The sequence below is a fragment of the Phyllobates terribilis genome, unplaced genomic scaffold (assembly GCF_046119375.1).
Source record: "Phyllobates terribilis strain yellow unplaced genomic scaffold, ASM4611937v1 Scaffold_1__5_contigs__length_1240528914, whole genome shotgun sequence".
Classification (NCBI taxonomy): domain Eukaryota; kingdom Metazoa; phylum Chordata; class Amphibia; order Anura; family Dendrobatidae; genus Phyllobates; species Phyllobates terribilis.
The window spans coordinates 304,325,166-304,330,886 of record NW_027362761.1 but is presented as its reverse complement, the minus strand read 5'-3'; positions in this window follow the sequence as shown (position 1 = coordinate 304,330,886).

Sequence of the window (5,721 nt, the reverse complement as noted above, 5' to 3'; positions counted from 1 at the left end):
CTCCACGACGGCGGTGCTGGTCCCATGCGTGTGACCGTGCCTTCGGGTTTCTTGGCCAGAGGACCTGGAATCCCCTGCCTGACGGATTCTGCTGCTGGGTAGGAGTTAGTCCCCACAGCCTCAGACTCCGGGTCCGGTAAGAAATCTTCTCAGTCAGGGCGAGCTCTGCAGCTGCCAGCCCCTGACTCCTTGTAACACTGCTCCCACAGAGCTCCTGATGTTCTGTTCCTATATTTGCTTCTTTTCTCTGTCTCTACTTCTTCTCTACTCACTAACCCTGCCTCAGCCCCAGTTTTATATAGGGGAAGTTCTTCCCCTCCCAGGACTGTGCAGGAGGTGTGGCATGCATAGGATTCCTGACCAAGAGACCTCCCACCTGCTCTCAGACGTAATATCTCTATCACTGTGGCAACCAGACCCCTGGGGTGTCACATTCCCCCCTAGTGAAATTTAGTACTCCGGGACTAAACATATTTTAGAAAAACATAACAAGATATAACAATAACAATACAATAAAGAAACACATAAAGGTGGTCACGGCATGTCCGTAACCGGGTGCAGTCTTTGAAGAAAGCAAGGTGTCCATTTCACCAAAACAGGGAGACGTAACCAGGTAGGGGTCTGTCCTGCCCCGAGTACTTTACAGTCTTTAGTCCGTCCTGGGTTACGCTCCAACTATGTACACAGGATTCCCGGTAAATCCACCAAGGACTCCTAAAAATAACTAGAAACACATAATTATTTACAAGTAACAGACAGGTGACCACAAATAAAACAATTTAAACACTTCAAATCCTCCAACGTGCGGGTAACTGGCCTCTAGTGGCCCTAGTGGACCTACGGAGCTGACTGTCTGGCCCTGAACTACAGGGTGTAGGAGCTGTCAAGGGTAAACTGGGCAGCTGTTTACGGGCTCTTTGGCTCACTAGGGATATGGCAGGCTCACTGCAAGCAGAGGGTTGATCCTCCTGATCTGCTGGTGTGGGGTCTTCTGCCTCCTGGACCGGCTGTTCTTCCAGCTCTACCTGTTGCTCCGTAGGTGCTTGGGATGCTGGTTGGAGGAAGGTGAGTACGGGTACCACAACTGCACCATTGACTTGAGTCCAAGACCGAGGGAAGTCTCCGAGCACAGTACTAACCATATCTTCCCTTTCCTCTACGGGTCGATGGTCTTCTTGTTCCTCTTCAGGGTTCCGTAGCTGTTCAGGACACTTCTTCAGGTGATCCCGGGATACAATGGCTGTGGTCTCCCCTCCGTCTTTACTGATGGTACAGACCTTCGGGTTCTCGTGGCTTGAGGGCAGTACGGTGTACGGGTCCTTCTCCCACTGGTCGTCCAACTTGTGGAGCCGTCTTTTCCTCTTCAAGACCTGCTCTCTGGGCACCAGGGGAACAGCGGGAGCATACTGGTTGTAAGTTTTCTCTTGTCTCTCCCTAGCCTGACAGAGACTTCGCTCCACGCTCTCCTGTACTTTCCGGTACTGCTGCTGCCTCTCTGTGTCCCAGTCTGCTTCTGGTGAAGTGTCCTCGGGTGTCAGGACTCCCATTTCCAGGTCAACAGGTAACTTACCAGGTCTCGCCCTCATTAGGTAAGCCGGGGTACAGTTGGTGGAACCTACCGGGATGTGGTTGTATAGGTCCACCAGATCGGGCAGCTTCTCAGGCCACAGACTGCGTTCTTCCAGGGGCAACGTTTTCAGAAGATCCATTACCACCTGGTTCATTTTCTCACAAAGTCCATTAGTTTGCGGATGATAGGGTGTCGTCCTTATCTTCCGGCAGCCATACAGATTGCAGAATTCCTGGAAGACCTCCGCTTCAAAGGCAGGTCCCTGGTCCGTCAGCACTTGGTCCGGGTACCCGTGTGGACGGCAGAAGTGCTGCTGGAAGGCTCTAGCTGCTGTTTGAGCCGTTAAGTCCTTGACGGGGACGACAACCAAGAACCGGGAGTAATGATCCACGATGGTTAACGCGTAGACGTAGCCACTTCTGCTTGGGGTCAGTTTTACATGATCCAAGGCTACCAGTTCCAACGGCTGCCGGGTGACGATGGACTGCAGGGGAGTCTTCTGGCTGGCACGGTCCTTCCTTCTTAGGTTGCACGGGCCACAGTCTCTGCACCACCTCTCGATAGTTCCCCTCATGCCTACCCAGTGGAACCGCCCGCGCAGCAGGAACTCCAACTTCTTCCATCCGAAGTGTCCAGCCCCGTCGTGGTATGCCTCCATCACCATGGCTGCGTCTCTTCGTGGCACCACTACTTGCCAGATTAGTTCATGCGTCCGGGAGTTAACCATTCTGCGGCACAACTTCCCCTTGTAAAGGAACAGTCGACTCTTCTCAGCCCACAGTTGTTTGGCTTCCTCCGGAGCGTCTGGGTCAAGGCGAGCCTCTGGCCGAGTCAGCATCTCCTTCACCAGTCGGACGGCAGGGTCACTGTCTTGCGTTTCCTCCCAGTTGTAGTGAGGCAAGGGGTTAAACGTAGCGGCTTGCTTACTCCTTACCCGATGGGAATACTGGATAGTCCCATGACGGTGGAACGCGGGGAGTTCGACTTCTTCCAGTCCCTCTGGATCTTCTCCTACGTCCGGTAGGTTTGGCATCCTGGACAGGGCGTCCGCGTTGGTATTGGAGCGTCCTGCCCGGTATTTGATTGTGAACTCGTAGTTGGACAGACGGGCCATCCATCTCTGCTCTAGGGCACCGAGTCTTGCCGTGTCCAGGTGTGTCAACGGGTTGTTATCCGTGTACACGACGAACCGGGAAGAAGCGAGGTAGTGCTTAAAGCTTTCGGTGACTGCCCACACCACTGCCAGGAACTCTAGCTTAAATGAGCTGTAATTCTCAGGGTTTCTTTCAGTGGGTCGCAGTTTTCGGCTGGCGTAAGCGATTACTCGCTCTTTCCCCTGCTGGATCTGGGACAGCACGGCTCCTAGCCCGATGTTACTTGCGTCGGTGTAGAGGATAAAGGGCTGGCTGTAATCCGGGTACGCCAGGATTTCATCCCCCGTGAGGGCCATCTTCAGCTGGCGGAAGGACTCTTCTTCCAACTTCTCCAATCTGAAGGGCGGCTTCTGGTTCTTGGCCTTCCGGGACTGGCCTATCAGGAGGTCCTGCATAGGAGCTGCCTTTTTGGTGAAACCGGGGATGAACCTGCGGTAATAGCCTACCAACCCGAGGAACTGCCGCACTTCCTTTACACTGGAGGGACTTGGCCATTCCTTAATTGCGGTGATCTTATCAGGGTCGGGAGCCACTCCGTCAGCGCTCACCACGTGTCCCAGGTACTGCACCTTTGGTTTCAGGAGGTGACACTTGGAGGGTTTCACCTTTAGGCCGTAGCTTGCCAGAGCTTCGAACACTTCCGCCAGGTGTTTCAGGTGGTCCTCATAAGTCTTAGAATATATGATGACATCGTCCAGGTACAACAGGACCGTCTCGAAGTTTCTGTGGCCCAGACAGCACTCCATTAATCGTTGGAAGGTTCCCGGTGCGTTGCAGAGTCCGAACGGCATACAGGTAAACTCGCTAAGTCCCATCGGGGTGGTGAATGCGGTCTTCTCCCGGTCCGCCTCTGCTACAGGAACCTGCCAGTACCCACTAGTGAGATCCAAGGTAGAGAAGAAGTTAGCAGATCTTAAAGCAGCCAAAGACTCCTCTATCCTTGGTAAGGGGTACGCATCCTTGTGTGTGATACGGTTGATTTTCCGGTAATCTACACACATCCTCATGGTGTTGTCTTTCTTTTTGACTAAGACTAGTGGAGCTGCCCAGGGGCTACAGCTATCCCTGATCACCCCAGCCTCCTTCATGTCTCTAAGCATCCCCTTGGCGTGTTGGTAGTGTGCAGGGGGTACGGGTCGATACCCCTCTTTTATGGGAGGATGGTCTCCCGTGGGGATGTGGTGTTCTACCCCCTTGACTCGCCCGAAGTCTAACGGGTGTTTACTAAACACTCTCTCGTACTCTTGAACCACCCGATAGACTCCCTGTTTCTGGTGTGAGGGAGTGGAGTCAGTACCCAAATGTAGTTGCTGACACCAGTCCTCCATTGTTTTCTTAGAGCCGTTACCTTCCTCCGGGTGAGATGGAGGCAAGGGTTCCACAGATTGTATAGCATTTTGGTTAATGGTATATAATTTGGCTAGCGTGGCATACCGGGGCAGGTACACTTCCCTCTTCCCGATATTGATTATGCGAACGGGCACCCTCCCATGGCGTACATTAACCACCCCCCGTGCTGTCAAGATGGTGGGCCTACTGTCTGAGTAAACTGGTTCTACCATTGCCTGGTAATCTCTACCTCTCAGACCAATAGCTGCCCGGCACCAAATCATCATTTCACTTTTTGGGGGCATGGCAATAGGGAAAGGGTCACACATTCTCATGCTACCAATCTCACCGCCGGAGAGTTCCACCTGTTGACGTCGCATCAGTGCCCGGATCTCTTTTTGGAGCACTCGCTGCTCGCCGGAGCTGGCGTTCTTGGCAACCTGCTGTAAAAGGAAAATCACCTCTGCAAGACAATTTTCAATTACATTAGTTCCTAGAGTTATCTTTGGGTGACTCTCGTGTTTGTCAATGTCTACAATGATCAGTCCCTGTGCTGCCAGTTCGACTCTACCGATTTTAATGGTCACCTCTTTAAATCCAATCTGTGGCACGGGCTGACCATTGCTGGCGATGATACTCAAGTCGTCGTCAGGGTAGCGGGTGATATCCGAGTCATTCCAGTACTGCTTGAAGAGCACGTACGGGATGGTGGTGACCTGTGACCCGGTGTCCAGTAGGGCACTCATAGGAATGCCATCCAGTACCACGGGTAAGACTGGACGTCCTCCCAAAGATTTGTCGCGCCAGTTCGATGGGCCTGGTGATCTTTTTCCTGGGGGTTGGCCCTCTACCCCAGGTTGTGCCAGTTTAAAGGACAGTACCTTGCCATATGTCCGGGTTGATTGCAGCGGCGGCAGATGGGTCGTCCGTCCTCGTTGTATCGGTCGCTGGGTCTTCCTCTGGCCGGTGGGGTCCTCCTTGGTCGACGCCACGGGATGTCCTCCGGTCCGGATGCCAGCTGGATCTTCCCTTGAGTGGAAACCTGTAAAGACTGCACAGTTCGGGTTAGCGCAGCAACGCTTTTAGCTAGCTCTTGGACCTGATGGTGCAGGTCTGGAGCCGGGTCATTGTTCAAAGCCTGCGCATCAGCTCCCACAGGCCCTGCCGACAAGGGTGCCGCCTCCTGGTGGTAAGTGGTAGTGGGGCGTCTGTGGGTCACAACGCCACCTGGTGCCGGTTCTCGGAGCACCCGGATGGCTCTGTCCTTGAACTGTGCAAATCCCAGATGAGGGTCCTGTAAGGCCATTGCCCGCAACTGGGTTCGGTGGGCATTACAATATAAACCCTCTATAAATTGTTCAGTCAACAGCCTGTCCTCGTCTCCCACGCCGTCAGGGTCGGTCTGCTTAATGGCTCTCAGGGCCTCTTGTAGGTTCAGGGCATAGTCCCTTATACTCTCGTGTGCTCGCTGCTTGCACCCGTAGAATCTAAGCTTGATCTCGGCTGAGGTGCGGGTATCAAAGGTGTCCCTCAGCCGGGTTAGTATCCCTGCGACAGTCCTCCCCCCAGGTGGCCAGGACTTTACCTCCCTTCGGGCTGCCCCAGTTAATTGGGCCACCAGGATGCTCACTTTTTGCTCTTCTGTGAGGGGGTACACCTGGAAGAGGC